Source organism: Salvelinus sp. IW2-2015, linkage group LG19 (genome assembly GCF_002910315.2).
Source record: "Salvelinus sp. IW2-2015 linkage group LG19, ASM291031v2, whole genome shotgun sequence".
Lineage (NCBI taxonomy): Eukaryota > Metazoa > Chordata > Actinopteri > Salmoniformes > Salmonidae > Salvelinus > Salvelinus sp. IW2-2015.
Window position 1 is genome coordinate 3,535,496 of NC_036859.1, and position 18,757 is coordinate 3,554,252.

The 18,757-nt window shown below is 42.1% G+C and overlaps 1 protein-coding gene across 1 annotated transcript in view; it reads right to left on the reverse strand.

The window, feature by feature from the left end:
* ncana (neurocan a) overlaps nucleotides 1-18,165 on the reverse strand; it is a 66,370-nt gene extending 48,205 nt beyond the window's left edge. The window contains exon 1 of the mRNA XM_024010062.3: nucleotides 17,818-18,165. The gene's annotated coding sequence lies outside the window, so the exon portion shown is untranslated. The remainder of the gene's footprint in view (nucleotides 1-17,817) is intronic.
* Between the last annotated feature and the right edge of the window lie 592 nt (nucleotides 18,166-18,757).

The following is an 18,757-nucleotide window of genomic DNA, read 5'->3' on the forward strand; positions in this document are numbered from 1 at the left end:
AGATACTGTAGATATACACACACACACAACGCCTTCCAACTCAGCTCAGACTCACATAAATAGAGTCAGCAGTGACAGAGGGCCGTTAAGTCCCTGTAGTTAATCAACCCACTAGCTGCTCCGGTCTTGATTCATGATACACAGGCACCTCAGAGCACTTCATCTGTCTCAGTGACACACACAAACACACGCTCATGCAAACACACACAAATTACCACCAGCCCAGTCGGAATGCTCTTTCTCAGAGGGGACGCACACACGCGCCATGCTCACACACGTCACACATACAACACATTAAAAAACCTGGATGTTCTTTGTGGGATCTGCTGTCCCCTCTACCTGGCCTTGGATAGAATATCGCGCTAGTCTCCTCCCACTGGCAGAGGATCTACAGTACCTTCAGAAAGTATTCATACCCTTTGACTTTTTCCACATTTTCTTGTGTTACAGCCTGAATAAAAAATTGATTACATTTAGATTTTGTGTAACTGGCCTACACGCAATACCCCATAATGTCAAAGTGGAATGATGTGTTTTTAGATTTTTTTTTTTACAAATGAATAAAACATGAAAAGCTGAAATGACTTGAGTCAGTAAGTATTCAACCCATTTGTTATGGCAAGCCTAAATAAGTTCAGGAGTAAAAATGTGCTTATTAACAAGTCACATAATAAGTTGCATGGATTCACTCTGTGTGCAATAATAGTGTGTTTAACATGATTTTTGAATGACTACCTAATCTCTGTACCCCACACATACAATTATCTGTATGGTCCCTCAGTAGAGCAGTGAATTTCAAACACAGATTTAATCACAAAGACCAGGGAGGTTTTCCAATGCCTCACAAAAAAACAAAAAAAACATACACTGAATACCACTTTGAGCATGGTGAACTTATTAATTACATTTTGGATGGTGTATCAATACACCCAGTCACTGCACATATACGGGTGTCCTTCATAAAACTCAGTTGCCAGAGAAGAAGGAAACCGCCCAGSGATTTCACTATGAGGCCAATGGTTACTTTAAAACAGTTACAGAATTTAATAGCTGTGATAGAAGAAAACTGAGGATGGATCAACAACATTGTAGTTACTCCACAATACTAACAAATGACAGAGTGAAAAGAAGGAAGCCTTTACAGAATATTCCAAAACAATCCTGTTTGCAATAAAGTGCTACAGTAAAACTGTAAAAAATGTGGCAAAGAATTTACTTTATATCCAGAATACAAAGCGTTATGTTTGGGGAAAATCCAACACAGCACATCACTGAGTACCACGCTTCATATTTTCAAGCATGGTGGTGGCTGCATCATGTTATGGGTATGCTTGTCATCAGCAAGGACTAGGTTGTTGTTGGGGGGGGGGGCAAAATCCTAGAGGAAAACCTGGTTTAGCATGCTTTTCAACAGACACTGGGCGAAATGTTCACCTTTCAGAAGGAGCATAACCTAAAACACAAGGTCAAATATACACTGAAGTTGCTTATCAAGACAACATTGAATGTTCCTGAGTGGCCAAATTACAGTTTTGACTTACAGTGCATTCGGAAAGTATTCTGACCCCTTCCTTTTTTWAAAATGCTGTCATCTTACAGCCTTCTTCAAAAATGTATAAATTATGTTTTTCTCATCAATTTACATAAAATACCCCATAATGACGAAGCAAAAACAGGTTTTGCAAATGTATTAAAAATAAAAAACTGAAATACTTTATTTCTATAAGTATTCAGACACTTTGCTATGAGACTCAAAACGGATCAATGTTTCCATTGATCATCCTTGAGATGTTTCTACAACTTGATTGGAGTCCACCTGTGGTAAATTCAATTGATTGGACATRATTTGGAAAGGCACACACCTGTCTATATAAGGTCCCACAGTTGACAGTGCATGTCAGAGCAAAAACCAAGCCATGAGGTCGAAGGCATTGTTCGTAAAGCTCCGAGACGGGATTGTGTCGAGGCACAGATCTGGTGAAGGGTACCAAAAAATGTCTCAGAAATGTCTCATCAGGGAGACCAACTCAGTGGTCTCCCTGATTCTTAAACGGAAGTTTGGAACCACCGAGACTCTTCCTAGAGCTGGCCGCCCAGCCAAATTGAGCAATCGGGGGAGAAGGGCCTTGGTCAGGGAGGTGACCAAGAACCCGATGGTCACTCGGACAGAGCTCTAGAGTTTCACTGTGGAGATGGGAGAACCTTCCAGAAAGACAACCATCTCTGCAGCACTCCACCAATCAGGCCATTATGGTAGAGTAGCCAGACGGAAGCCACTCCTCAGTAAAAGGCACATGACAGCTCGCTTGGAGTTTGCCAAAAGGCACTTAAATGACTCTCAGACCATGAGAAACAATATTCTCTGGTCTGATGAAACCACGATTGAACTCTTTGGCCTGACTGCAAAGCATCACGTCTGGAGGAACCCTGGCACCATCCCTACCGTGAAGCATGGTGGTGTCAGGACCTCAGACTGGGGTGAAGGTTTACCTTCCAACAGGACAACGACCCTAAGCAATTGGCCAAGACAACGCAGGATTGGCTTCGGGACAAGTCTCTGAATGTCCTTGAGTGGCCCAGCCAGAGCCCGGACATGAACCCGATCGAACATCTCTGGAGAGACCTGAAAATAGCTGTGCAGTAACGCTCCCCATCCAACCTCACAGAGTTTGAGAGGATCTGCAGAGCAGAATGGGAGAAACTCCCCAAATACAGGTGTGCCAAGCTTGTAGCATCATACCCAAGAAGACTCGAGGCTGTAATCACTGCCAAAGGTGCTTCAACAAAGTACTGAGTAGAGGGTCTGAATACTTATGTAAATGTGATACGTTTTAAATTTTTTAATACATTGGCAAACATGTTTTAAAAAAAACGTTTTTCCTTTGTCATTATGAGGTATTGTGTGTAGATTGATGAGGGGAAAAAACTATGTAATCCATTTTAGAATAAGGCTGTAATTTAACAAAATGTGGAAAAAGTTAAGGGGTCTGAAAACTTTCTGAAAGTCTGTCTAGCAATGATCAACAACYAACTTGACAGCGCTTAAATAATTTTTTAAAGGATAATGTTTATAGTGTGCAATCCAGGTGTGCAAAGCTTTTAGAGACTTGCCCAGAATGACTCACACCTACCAAATGTGATTCTAACATGTATTGACACAGAGGTGTGAATACGCACACGACCAGTGAAAAGGGTTTTCATTCAAGGGTTTTTCTTTATTTTTACTATTTTCTACATTGTAGAATAATAGTGAATACATCAGAACTATGAAATAACACATATAGAATGTATCATGTAGTAACCAAAAAACTGTAACACAAATGGAAATATATTTTATAATTTGAGATTCTTCAAATAGTCACGCTTTGCCTTCATGACAGCTTTGCACACTCTTGGCATTCAACCAGCTTCACCTGGAATGCTTTTCCAACAGTCTTGAAGGAGTTCCCACAAATGCTGAGCATTTGTTGGCTGCTTTTCCTTCACTCTGCGTTCCAACCCATCCCAAACCATCTCAATTTGGTTGAGGTCGGGGGATTGTGGAGGCCAGGTCATCTGATGCATCACTCTCCTACTCACTCTCCTTCTTGGTAAAATAGCCTTTACACAGCCTGGATGTGTGTTGGGTCATTGTCCTCTTGAAAAACAAATGATAGTCCCACTAAGCGCAAACCAGATGGGATGGCGTATCACGCTTTAACAACAACATTTGGAATTAGTCAAGGGGGTATGAATACTTTGTGAAGGCACTGCAAGTCTCAATGCCTCCTGGGAAAAGGAGGTCAGTAACTGTTCAATAGTGTTTCATGAGTTAATTAAGAGGACACACTTTCGTTGCCAACAACGACCTGGGGGAAAGTTGCAGGCCCCAGTTGATGCAACAGACTATTAAACTTCCCTTGATATTTCATTACGTGTCAATCTAGGAAGAGATGAAAGAAGAGAAACGAAGAGGACGACAATGGAATGTTCAGTCATTTTGACTGTGTGCGTGCGTGGGCGCGCGTGTGTAAGTGTTTGGCTTTTATAGAGCAAAGCACTGTTTTATAAAGAGAAACTGTTTCATAAAGCAAAACTGTCAGACGTTGCTTCATGTTTTTTTCTCTCGCTGGGGACCTGGCAGCTGAAAATGACTTTCCTCTCTTTCCTCCTCCTTAATCATGTCTTACAAAAACAATTACCCCTTCAGAGCGGCGGAGGGCTCCAAATGATGGACAGACTAAGTGAGGGGTAGAGAGGAGAGGCGAGGGCCACTTTAAAACCAACTAGTAAAATAACGCCAAATCGAACTGCCAATTTGAAATTTAAAAGCTCTTTGAAAATGGACAGGCAGGCTGGCACAGGTGGTAACCTGGCATAATGCTATTCGCATTGCTATGATACGGCGTGGACTGGGGCTGTACCTCACAGGTGGTAACCTGGCATAATGCTATTCGCATTGCTATGATACGGCGTGGACTGGGGCTGTACCTCACAGGTGGTAACCTGGCATAATGCTATTCGCATTGCTATGATACGGCGTGGACTGGGGCTGTACCTCACAGGTGGTCTTGTGCTTTGACATTGTGGATGGGTTTTAATTGCTGTACTCTGTCTTCTAGGAGCAGAACATTGTTTGTGCCATAATCTTGAGAAGGTCACGTGCTCGGTAATATTTATCATCTGTGAGAACATCATTCTTTATCCCTATAGGCTCAGCATGGCATTGTGACATAATAACAGGAAAGACTAAATGACTCAGCAACAGAAAAACCTAAGTCATGGGTACATTTGTCTAGGAAATAGGAAGTAGACAGAGAATTGCACAGTAATTACTTAAGACATTATCAGAAGTAGCTACCCGACTAAAACTCCCCTCCACCCGCCCAACCCAAATCCTCATCTGAAGATCTGAACACCAGGAAAGGTAATTGAGCTGAATCAGGCATTTTTCTGGCCACCCCTCATAGCCTGGTTCCTCTCTAGGTTTCTTCCTAGGTTTTGGCCTTTCTAGGGAGTTTTTCCTAGCCACCGTGCTTCTACACCTGCATCGCTTGCTGTTTGGGGTTTTAGGCTGGGTTTCTGTACAGCACTTTGATATATCAGCTGATGTACGAAGGGCTATATAAATACATTTGATTTGATTTGATTATTCTCTCCCTGCTACCCCCAAGGTATTTTGATCTGTGTGTTTGCCTAGTGACACACACTTTCCACTTGTGTGTCGAATATGTCAGGTGAATAATCACACTCAAAACAGCTAATGACTCATGAAATGCTGCTGGTGGGACTCATGAGAAGAGAGAGGCTCTGAAATCCTCTGCTGTAGCAGAGATAGGATGCAGCTGTGAGGAGAGGAGAGGAGCAACGTGGTCTCAAGGAAATGTTTATTATTCTGTGACACTCCATTTAGTATGATGTTATGTTACGTTAGGTTAAATTATAAATGGAATAGGGGTCTTCCAATATCATACGAATATATAGTATTATACATCTTACCTGGCCATACAATATCATAGACGAATTAGAGGATATATAGTATTATACATCTTACCTGGCCATACATAAGCATACGAATTAGATATATATGTATTATACATCTTACCTGGCCATACAATATCATACGAATTAGAATATATAGTATTATACATCTTACCTGGCCATACAATAGATCCGAATTAGAATTATATAGTATTATACATCTTACCTGGCCATACAATAGCATACGAATTAGAATATATAGTATTATACATCTTACCTGGCCATACAATAGCATACGAATTAGAATATATAGTATTATACATCTTACCTGGCCATACAATAGCATACGAATTAGAATATATAGTTATATACATCTTACCTGGCCATACAATAGCATACGAATTAGAGGATATATAGTATTATACATCTTACCTGGCCATACAATAGCATACGAATTAGAATATATAGTATTATACATCTTACCTCGCCATAACATAGCATACGAATTAGAATATATAGTATTATACATCTTACCTGCCCATACAATATCATACGAATTAGAGGATATATAGTATTATACATCTTACCTGGTCATACAATATCATACGAATTAGAATATATAGTTTTATACATCTTACCTGGTCATACAATATCATACGATTAGAATATATAGTATTATACATCTTACCTGGCCATACAATATCATACGAATTGAGGATATATAGTATTATACATCTTACCTGGTCATACAATAGCATACAAATTAGAATATATAGTATTATTTACATTTACATTTAAGTCATTTAGCAGAGGCTCTTATCCAGAGCGACTTACAAATTGGTGCATTCACCTTATGATATCCAGTGGAACAACCACTTTACAATAGTGCATCTACTCTTTTAAGGGGGGGGGGGGGGGTTAGAAGGATTACTTTATCCTATCCTAGGTATTCCTTAAAGAGGTGGGGTTTCAGGTGTCTCCGGAAGGTGGTGATTGACTCCGCTGACCTGGCGTCGTGAGGGAGTTTGTTCCACCATTGGGGTGCCAGAGCAGCGAACAGTTTTGACTGGGCTGAGCGGGACTGTACTTCCTCAGAGGTAGGGAGGCGAGCAGGCCAGAGGTGGATGAACCAGTGCCCTTGTTTGGGTGTAGGGCCTGATCAGAGCCTGAAGGTACGGAGGTGCCGTTCCCCTCACAGCTCGTAGGCAAGCACCATGGTCTTGTAGCGGATGCGAGCTTCAACTGGAAGCCAGTGGAGAGAGGCGGAGAGACGGGGTGAGCGTGAGAGAACTTGGGAAAGTTGAACACCAGACGGGCTGCGGCTTCTGGATGAGTTGTAGGGTTTAAGTGGCACCGGCAGGGAGCCCAGCAACAGCGCGAGTTGGCAGTAATCAGTGACGGAGATCAGTTGCAGCCTGGATAGGGACTTGCGCGAGTATTGCCTTGATACTAATGCTTCTCGCTGCCTCCGGATTTCTGTGCCCATTGGCCGCACTCTGCGCGCGTTCCTGCAGTGAAGGGCAAGGGTCGCCTGCTCAACTCTGCGACTCCGATAGTGCTCAGACGGCTCTATACGCACGCTACACAGGCACACACCACAACGTGCTCCAATATATTGGTCATGCATACTCCAACGCCTTTGATGGGTTTAATCGTATATAATATACAATATACATCAAAGCATCTTAGCGCATGTGACAGAGTAAACATGTAATAGGACAAGAGCAAGTAGAATAGGCCCCGGGGCGTGTGTGGATGTATGCTTTCTTGCCCTTCCATTAATTACATGTAAAATCACTTGTAATTACGGAGTAATTAGTTATAAATTTGTATCTTTAGAATTATGCAGCCTGTGAGTATGATTCATATTAAGTACAGTGGAGCGTTACACCATGTGCCGTGTGATACACATTAGCAGGAATCGAATTAGAATTGGGATGAGTATGATAGTATTAGCGTTTTTCCTGATATGTGGTCTTGGAGAGCATGCAAGCCACATCTTATGCCATGGTCATGTAAGTGATGTAATACTGTAAATAATAGGGGCATAACGTCCTGAATTAGCATTATATATCAAGCTCTTACTCATTCATTCAATGTTTATCCGCTTGCGCAAGATGTTGTGTGAGGTAACTGCGTGCTATGTAACCATCTTATTACCGTCGGCCATACAAATAGCATACGAATTAGAATATATAGTATTATACATCTTACCTCGCCCATACAATAGCATACGAATTAGAATATTATAGTATTATACACTCTTACCTGCCATACAATATCATACGAATTAGAATTATAGTATTATAACTCTTACCTGGCCATACAATATCATACGAATTAGAGATATATAGTATTATACATCTTACCTGGTCATACAATATCATACGAATTTAGAATATATAGTATTTACTCTTTACCTGGCCATACAATATCACATACAAATTGGAATATATAGTATTTATACATCTTACCTGGTCATACAATAGCATACATTAGAATATATAGTATTATACATCTTACCCTGGCCATACAAATAGCATACGAATTAGAGGATATAGTAGTATATACATCTTACCTGGCCATTACAATAGCATATGAATTGGATGATGTAAGTTATCATATGTCTTGGAGGACGTATAGTATTATATGTCTTTCTCTGAGACCAGCTTGTTTGTTGCATTGTAACAACAATGGAGAATTTACGTTGATGGTGAGGTGAACTAACAACAAAGGTTACGATAATTTACTTGAAAAGTTGGGGGAACTAAAACGACAAAGGTTAGGTGAATTGGGTTAAGTTTAGAATAAGGGTTAGGGGAAGGGGTTAGCTAAAATGCTACAGTTGTCCCCAACGTGACTCGAACATGCAACATTTGGATTGCTAGATGGTCGCGGATTACGACCACCCATCCTCCCCGACCAACCTCCCTACTTTTGTTTCTGTCTAAAGTAACTAGACCATTTGTAGGCATCATACGCCTTGGAGGTGCTCAGAAATACGGAGAGTACGTTTCGTATGGCTCTGAGACCAGGCTGAGAGGAAAGGAGAGGAGAGTAGAGGAATCAGAGAGGAAAGGAATCAGAGAATGAAAAAATGTACAAGGCTTCTGATATGATGGAGGGAGGGTTTAGTTTAATAGGATCCCYWTTAGCTACTGCACATGTAACAGCTACTCTTCCTGGTGTCCACATAAAACATATCAAATACATGACAAAGTACAGAGCAGTCATATACAAATAACAACATAAGATATTACATTAAATAAAATACTAAGAAATAAAATAATGACGTATAGGAAAGAGACCAAGAGACAACAAAAATACTATTTACACACTAATTATATATCCATATTTGTGAGAGAAAAGAGGAGAGAAGGAGCGAGGAAGGATAAGACAATGAATTAAGGTTTAGGACAAAGAGAGAGAGTTAGACAAATATAATTACAAATGCTCTCTCAGAAAAAAAGGGTTCCAAAAAACGTTCTCCAGCTGTCCCCATAGGAGAACCCTTTTTGATTCCAGGTAGAATCCTTTTGGGTTCCACGTAGAGCCCTCTATGGAACAGGTTCTACATGGAACCGAAAAGGGTTCTCCTATGGGGACAGCCAAATAACCTTTTTAGGTTCTAGGTAGCACCTTGTAGATGCAAAATGACTGCCAAACGGATGTGGAAAAGAAGACATCGCACCTAGGCAGTGAAACACAACGCCGTTTATCTTTAAAATGGCATCAATCACAAGTAGGTCACATAAGCGATGATTTCCATTGGGCTTGATGATTATTGGAGCAAATAGCCTGGGACCATGCAGCGGTAAGCCCCACAATATTGAGGTTACCGCCCAGAACATAAGCATGACAGATGGTGGTTGATCAAGCCATCTACAGTAAGTCTACTCAATCATACTGTACTAACCATACTGTAACAGCTTACCAGCCGTCCAAACCCCTCTTTCTGTCTCCCATGTTCTAACATCTTAAGTGGGGGGACTGAATGGGACTACTATATTTACCTTGCTGTTAGTCTATACAACCATATGGCTCTACAAATAAAATGTATTATTATTATTGCTACCCAAACAAAGACCATAACCCTCTCACTCTGTCTCCTTACATCTTAAGTGGGGGAAGGGAATGAGACCACTGACCTGCAACATCCTCTTGTCACCGAGCTTATGAGATGAGGTTCTAATGAAAGGCTAAGATTTGGCCTCGCTGCATGCCAGAGACAGAGATACAGTAATCTCATCTGTCTAGAAGGTGGTGCAAAGACAGCCACGTCTAATGACTCTGAGGTCATTCAAGAATTATAATGCTTCATATCATTACTGAGGAGCAGTAGCCTAATTACAGCGTTATCACATTACGCAATGCCTACAGATACAATACCATATTGATCACATACACATACATATATATACAAAGTTGGTTACACTTGCTTTTTAACACATAAAGCCAGTACGTTGGTTGATTGAGCTGCGTTGATTGAGTGCATTTTGCATCTGTCTTCGCTGACAGCCCCCTGCTGTCAGTGTAGACAACCAACACACCACACACACACACACACACACACACACACACACACCACACACACACACACACACACACACACACACCACACACACACACACACACACACACACACACACACACACCCACACACACACACACACACACACACACACACGACACACACACACACTGCATGAAAGTCTTCCACTGATACATGAAATGCTAATCGTCCCGTTGCAGTGGTATAGCTCCCACAGGGGGCTCTATACCAGTATGCCTTTGTATCCTCTCAAGGTACGCAGCACCGGAGTAAAGCCACACCAGGGTGATGCACATAAGTCACGTAGAAGCACTGTGCTCAGTTATGCTATATTTTAGCTTTATATAGCAATACTTATTTGATAAGTATGTTGAATAATATATTATATATTATCATATTTATCAAAAACGGAACTATTAACATTTCATTTATAAGTGGAGACTTTCATTGCAGGTGTGTGTGTGTGTGGTGTGTGTGTGTGTCGGTGTGGTGGGTGTTGTGTTGTGTGTGTGTGTGTGTGTGTGTGTGTGTGTGGTGTTGTGTGTGTGTGTGTCTTCACACTGACAGCAGGGGGCTGTCAGCGAAGACAGATGCAAAAATGCACTCAATTCAACGCAGCTCAATAACCAACTACTGGCATTTACTGTGTTAAAAAGCAAAGTGTAAACAACTTTGTAAACCTGTTGTGCGAGAGATGGTGATAGAGAGAGAGAGAGGACTGACAGAAGCGAACAGTACATATCATGAATAGCAGCAGATTACAGTTGAAGTCGGAAGTTTAACATACACTAAGTTGACTGTGCCTTAAACAGCTTGGAAAATTCCAGAAAATATGTCATGGCTTTAGAAGCTTCTGATAGGCTAATTGACAACATTTGAGTCAATGGAGTGTTACTTGTGGTGCATTTCAAGGCCTACTTTCAAACTCAGTGCCTCTTTGCTTGACATCATGGGAAGTCAAAAGAAATTAGCAAGACCTCAGAAAAAAAATTGTAGACCTCCACAAGTCTGGTTCATCCTTGGGAGCAATTTCCAAACGCCTGAAGGTACCACATTCATCTGTACAAACAATAGTACGCAAGTATAAACACCATGGGACCACGCAGCCGTCATACCGCTCAGGAAGGAGATGCGTTCTGTCTCCTAGAGATGAACGTACTTTGTGCGAAAAGTGCAAATCAATCCAGAACAACAGCAAAGGACCTTGTGAAGATGCTGGAGAAACAGGTACAAAAGTATCTATATCCACAGTAAAACGAGTCCTATATCGACATAACCTGAAAGGCCGCTCAGCAAGAAGAAGCCACGCTCCAAAACCGCCATAAAAAAGCCAGATTACAGTTTGCAACTGCACATGGGGACAAAGATCGTACTTTTTGAGAAATGCCCTATGTCTTGATACACAAAAATATAAAGTTTGGCCATAAATAACCATCGTTATGTTTGGAGAAAAAAGGGGGAAGCTTGCAAGCCGAAGAACACCACCCCAACTGTGAAGCACGGGGGTGGCATCATCATGTTGTGGGTGCTTTGCTGCAGGGGACTGGCACTTCACAAAATAGATGGTATCATGAGGGAGAAAATTATGTTGATATATTGAAGCAACATCTCAAGACATCAGTCAGGAAGTTAAAGCTTGGTCGCAAATGGGTCTTCCAAATGGACAATTGACCCCAAGCATACTTCCAAAGTTGTGGCAAAATGCTTAAGGACAGCAAAGTCAAGGTATTGGAGTGGCCATCACAAAGACCTGACCTCCACCTATAGAAAATTTGTGGGCCCAGACCTGAAAAAGCATGTGCGTGCAAGGAGGCCTACAAACCTGACTCAGTTACACCAGCTCTGTCAGGAGGAATGGGCCAAAATTCACCCAACTTATTTTGGGAAGCTTGTGGAAGGCTACCCAAAACGTTTGACCCAAGTGAAACAATTTAAAGGCAATGCTACCAAATACTAATTGAGTGTATGTAAACTTCTGACCCACTGGGAATGTGATGAAAGAAATACAAGCTGAAATAAATCACTCTACTATTATTCTGACATTTCACATTCTTAAAATAAAGTGGTGATCCTAACTGACCTAAGACAGGGAATTTTTACTCAGATTAAATGTCAGGAATTGTGAAAAACGGAGTTTAAATGTATTTGGCTAAGGTGTATGTAAACTTCCGACTTCAACTGTAGCTAGGGGCTGTTAAGACGCCTGCGCCGGGTCCGTTACTCCAGCTGTATGTCTGGTAGGGGTCAGAGGTGAACGGCTATAGGTGAGAGGTCAATGTGGCTGGTAACATCAGGTTGAAGGGATCAGGTGCATGGGCAGTGGCTTTGGCCTAGATTCAATCAGATCGAGAGTTAATAACCTACGTTGGCCGACATCCGCATAGCGGATGTTTTGGCGGTGTTGGAAGTGGAACTGCAGTATGAGCTGACAAAGTGGTGAGCGGCTGCTCTTGTGTGTCACAAACCACTCCCTTATTATCCATACAGGGTTAAAGTTCAAACGGCGATAGAAAGTTTAAGTCTATCGATGATAGAAATAATGTCCGTTTTCATGTTCATTTGGATGGAGGAATTATAGCCTCAGTCTAATCGAGGTGTAGACAATAGAATAATACGCAGTTGAGTGTTTGGACTTGTAACGCAGCTGTATGATGAACTTCTAAAGCGGTCGCATGGCATTTGTCAAAAATCGGCGACAGTAACACAAGGAGCCGCTTGTGGATTTGACAGCTCTTACGCAGTTCCACCTCCGACACGCCAAAACAACCACTATGCGGGTGTCGGCTATAGCACGGATCCGATAGGMTCTATCCCTTCGACTTCAATCCACCCACTGGGAGAGATGGGGTGCATCCGAAATGGCACCCTATTCCTGATATAGTGCACTATTTTTGTAGTAATATAGAGAATAGGGTGCCATTTCAGACATAGCCATGGCCAGAGAAGTGGCCATCAAACTGTAAAAAGAAGTGATACATTCAGGCTAAGAGGTGCTGGCGCCACAGAGATAAACTACTTCCATTTCAATGGCTGCCACTTCATCCAGGAGTTTACATGTTTAATGACCCGCAGAAGAGGTGCTCAGTCCACAGAATATAAACTAGGTGCATAAAAAAAAAAGAAGAGTTTTACCACATACTAACATTTATTGCAGATATAGCCTTGGTCTGAGCAACGGCGTGTCGGTAATAAACGTCATGTATTGAATGTGCATGAAAGTTGTCGTCATGGACTTCTTTACTCCCCTAAGAAATAACACCGATGACAAAATTCAATCATCATTGGACACTAGGATGTGACTAGACCCTGGGGAGTAGCACTTMGTTTTTGGAGGTCATATGGAGRTCATATGGAGGTCATATGGAGGTCATATGGAGGTCATATGGAGTCTTCTGGCAACCAGTATACCGAGTAACACAAGGGTCAATAACATGATAATACGGTCATGTAGCCTTTATCCAAAGCGACTTCAAGTTCTGTCTTATACGGAGTGTACGTACTGTAGCTCATGTCGGGATCATCCTTCAACTCTGGTTTCGCAAGAGCCAACCAGCTGAGAAGCTCCAACCAATGTGGAGCCATCGGGAGATGTGTCAAAAAGCTTGCTCTGGAGCAGCTCAAACAGGAATACTAAACATGATAGCATGACCTTCAGCATCTGCTACCAGTCAATACCAGAGAAAGGAGGCTCTCCGCTGACAAGAAACAAAGAGAGAGGCCGTTCTCTTGGTGTGAGAACCTTTTAGCCGTGGTGCAGTGGTCTTATCCAGGCCTGTGGTGATTGGTTTGGAGGGGGGGGTCAGTCCATCCCAGGGTGCAAATAGTAAACTTGATTGATGGCTCGATCCGTCCCCCTCTGGGTTGCTCGTCATTGGAGACTTCACAGCAGGGGAAACGGAGAGAGAGAGAGAATCTGAGGTGGAAAATATCTCTCCCACCCCTATTCTTGAAATTGTTCAAATTCAAGGCAGAGTGAGGTGTACGTCAGCAATACACGGGAGCTCAAAGATTAACATCTGCCAAAATGGAGGAAATAAATCTTTCACTCAAAACTGTATTTTCAGTCCGATTCAATCGTATTGCATACAGAACATAATGGGTTCACACAATGGTAGCCACAATGCTTTTCTTCTTTAAAAAAAAGCATACGAAATGGTAGCAAAGCCAAATCCAAGCACAATATGCACCACATACAATCTAAAAGGTAAATACCAGGTAAACCCCTCACAGGTAGAGATGCCTTCAGTTTTCCATATAAGACACAATATCTGCATGCATGTGTAGTAGATAAAAAATTAAATAAAGATACTGCATCATAGCCTACATTTCYATGGTAGGTTTACTTGAATATGTCACAATGGAACTGTCCAGGTTAAAACCTGCCCAATAAACAAGATAAGACAAAAAAGTGGCCTATTCCCCTGTTGTTTGTGTCACAATGACCACATGATTAAGTTGCCACTTCACAACTCTACAGTACCAATCCTCTGGGCTTTTGGTACAGTTCTTAGTGTGTCAAAGGTTGCGGGTTCGATTCCAGCAAGGGACTAATCCCCCATTATTGTTGCATTTGCACAATGCTTAGCAAGCACAACATTAAAAACCCAATTATGAAATAGTTAGTAACACAATAACAACACACATTTAGAACACACACCCCCAAAGCCCTTATAATAGTGATTACCATAGCACTTTTGTCAAGAACAAGTCAAATCACTTCACACTGTATAGTTTAACTCCCATCCACCRCTAACGTGTAGCAGTTTCATACCACACAGTTCACAGTAACAGGCTCCGTGTCTGAAAATAACATCTAGCTGTCGATTATCATAAACCACAACCTTCTGGCCACTGAAAAACGTCCAAACTGGCAACTGAATAGAGAAACTGCAGTCTCTTAGATAGTTAATCATTTCATATCCTCTCCAGGCACCTGAAATATATTAGTTTCCAGGGTGTGCTGACACTGACATTTTCTGCACATATTGGCAACTAAAATCAACATGTTGCCAGTTCAGAGACACGTTGCCAGTTCAGCCCTTCTCTATCCAAACAGCCCTTCCTGATTGTGCTCAGTGGACCCTTTCCGCCTGTGCTCAGTGGTTCTGAAGAATATCTTCAACATTATAGACCTAAGGCTATTTCTGAGATGCCATAGGTCCGTATTCGCATTTTCCAACACAAATCAGTGATTCTGGCCTATGGTCCACGTATAGCTTTGGGAATTTTCTTGGGAATTATTCATCTTGGGGAATTTCCCTATTGTGAAAAATGACCAATATTTCTAGCCACAAGCCTAGCCACAATTAGCTGTGGGGTAGTGGGAGCTGGCTGCACAAACACTTGTAAAGGTTACACTGGCATACAGTAGGYTGCATAGTAATGACATCTGGCCCATGCCGTGGTTAACCAGCCTGCCAGTAGATTTGGCTAGCCTAGCACACTTCTTTATTTCTCCTTCAGCAGGTCGGCTCCTCCCATCYTCTCCTCCCAGGGGAGGCATGCAGCCTGTCTCTGATCTGATGAGGGTGTGAGGGAGGTCTGGCGGTGGTCTAGGAAACCCAGGAGTGAACTCTGCCGCACGCACCCAGACAGAATGAAAAATGYATGGGGGCCACTGGAGAAGTTTCAGTCTGGCTGGTAAGGTCCTCGTTCTCCCTGGCTCTGTCTCAGTTACTCTCTCTGTCCCTCYGTTTCTTCTCTCTCGCTCCTCTCTTTCTCCTCCCTCTTTCATTATTTACTTCCATCTCTCTGCCTGCTTATGTCTCATCTCTCTCGGCTATCTCGCTCCCTCCCTCCCCCCCATCTCTCCTTGTGGTTTCACAATGGCATCAGCCCAAACTCTGTATTGGAAAAGCTAGTTAACCTCGCCATGCTAAACTCTCTTCTTTACAAGGCCTATCAAAAAGAGTCTGTCTACTTCATACTCTAGGCCACTGGTTCCCAACCAGGGGTACTAGGACCACTGGGGGTACTTGGCCTATCTACATGGGGTACTTGAGAAGATGTATGAGACCATAGGACTACTGGTCAATTGGACACGAGGGGGTACTTCAGGGGTACTCCGGGCAGATAAAAAGGTTGGAAACCACTGCTCAAGACTAGAATAATGAATAGATAGACAAGGCTTAGGCCACTCAGACAATCTCACACAATAGACCTCATGTCAAGGTGACTAAAACAGCTCCGCTTCCTAAGACAACGTGATTGGGACATGTTCATGTGTTTGTCGGTTTAACAAGCTCTACTGTATGGTCAAGACTTTTAGAGCATTAAGCGCCAGTGTGAAACATGCCTAGCTGAAGGGGATATACTTTAGTGCTTTGGAGTCTTTGGAGTAGGACTATATAATTAGTGACCACTATGCAGGAATGTTTGTACTTTTATCCACAATGGTTTCCATCATTCTGACGCTGCTAATATTTTTACCCTGTTTCTTTGCCTCTTATGTATCACATGAGCAGATTACAAGGCATAAAGTACATTTGAAATGGACAAATATTCTGCATGCCACAGAGAATGGAGAATGTTGGCAGAGAGACAGAACCAGTGCTAACATTGTCCTTTATCTCTCTTATCGCCTGTATCTCTGATGTCATGCCCAGGCCAGGCTATTGGGGTTACAGACAGCCACACCTCTGATTGGCCCTTGAGAGGTTATGTGGGTGGGACCTTTATGCATAATGGAGAACATGACAGCTGTGTAGGTGTTCTGATCACTGATCTATGTTCCAACAGCTGTCTGCCAAACGATCCCTTTCTCTATCCCTCTTTTTTCTCTCTTTTGTTTCCCCTCTCACTTTATCTGTCTCTCTCTCTCTCACTCTCTCTCTCTCTCACTAACTCGCACTCTCACTCACTCTCCCTCTCTCTTATTTCTTCCACACACACACAACATTAACTCGAGGACCATTATATATTGAGGACGCTCTTTAAATGCCACAAATGAAAATGCAAGCCATTGCCATAAATCCCTCTTACACATTAATGGTAGCCTGCGGCATTAGAGAGTTGTGTCTCCCATTTGGCCCCTCCAGAGAAAGTGTATTTCCCTCCGAGTCTCCTGTATGAGAGAAACCCCTGAGACGAGCCCGGAGATCCTGCGGTTAGAAGAAGCCGTTTTGGGGGACGCACGGGTCATAAAATGAAAAGCTCGGATCTAAATCATTCGGAAGATCACAAGAAGAAGCTGCTGCAAGCTTAGTGAGGGCGGTGTGCACGAGCAGATGTAGAGGTAGTCATGGTGATCATCATTGATTGGCTTATAGATGACCACATCTGTCATGCATGGTATTCAACAAAGGTCAGAAGGAAGACCTGAAATAATAGCTTCGAAAATGCATAACATGTCCATACAAAAGTCATTTTAAAGTCATTTATTATACCATATGCTGCTTATAAGGAAAGCAGGACCCTGCTATGTCATTTTCCTGGTAGAACGCATGAAAGTAGCCTACTCCTTATACAAAAATGCATAACATGTCCATACAAAAGCCCTGTTAAAAGTCCTTATTATGCCCCGCTGGTGTCTATGCAAAGCAGGACCTGTCTATGTAATGTTCCTGTTGGAGCACCTGAAAGTACTTATACTTTGGCTGAAATCTTTGCTTGGTAGGTTGGCCAAGAAAGGCTTACAGAGCAAGATGCATCAATTCCATCCCCTTGTGTCCAGGCGCCGCTGATGCACCAGTCTGCATGCAAGCTATTACCCAATTTTGTTCAGACAGGGTTAAATAACCACAAATCCTATATCAAACAAATGAAAAAGTAGACAATTCACAGACAATTAATATGTTCAATCTTACCTGAAAGAAGTTTTTACAAATTCCGCAGGAACGTCAGAGCCGTACGTTGCGCTTTTGTGCAGGTGTTTTAAACGTAGCCTACCCCGATGCTCCAATCGTATCGTCTGACTGTCAGCGATGAGTCGAATGGGTGAAACAGCAAAGAAAAATAACCGGTAAKTGAGCAAAAAAAGATTAAACGTGCTACACCTTCAGCATATTGGTCAATTGTCTGCTCCACGACTAATATTCAGCATCTGCCTCATGTCCAATTTGGAGATATCTGATCTAAATCGTGATAGACGCTTGGCGCAGGTACTCACTCCCTGTACGCCGGTGGCGAGGCTGCGGGTGAGGAGCTGAATMGGTTTGAACAAAGAGGCGAGCACTGACAGACAGACGGTTCCATCATTCAATGGAAAATAAGAGGGGGAGGCGAGGATTGGAGGAACGGATTGATTTTACATGACCATAATCCGATACCATACATAAACCTAAAGTTGATCCCTTGTCTCTGAATTAAATTAAAAATTGGCACATCATGAGATTATAACTAGACTGGAGATCTCTACTGAGTTTTTAACAGTGGTGGGAAAGGTACCCAATCGTCATACTTTAGTAAAAGTATAGATACCTTAATTAATAGAAAGTTACACAAGTAAAAGTGAAAGTCAGCCAGTAAAATACTACTTGAGTAAAAGTCTAAAAGTATTCGGTTTTAAATATACTTAAGTATCAAAAGTATATATAATTGCTAAAATATACTTAAGTATCAAAAGTAAAAGTAAAAGTATAAATAATTTCAAATTCTTTATATTAAGCAAACCAGACAGCACGTTTTTCTTGTTTATTTTATTTTACAGATAGCCAGGGTCACACTCCAACACTCAGACATMATTTACAAACAAAGCATTTGTGTTTAGTGAGCCCACCAGATCAGATGCAGTAGGGATGACCAGTG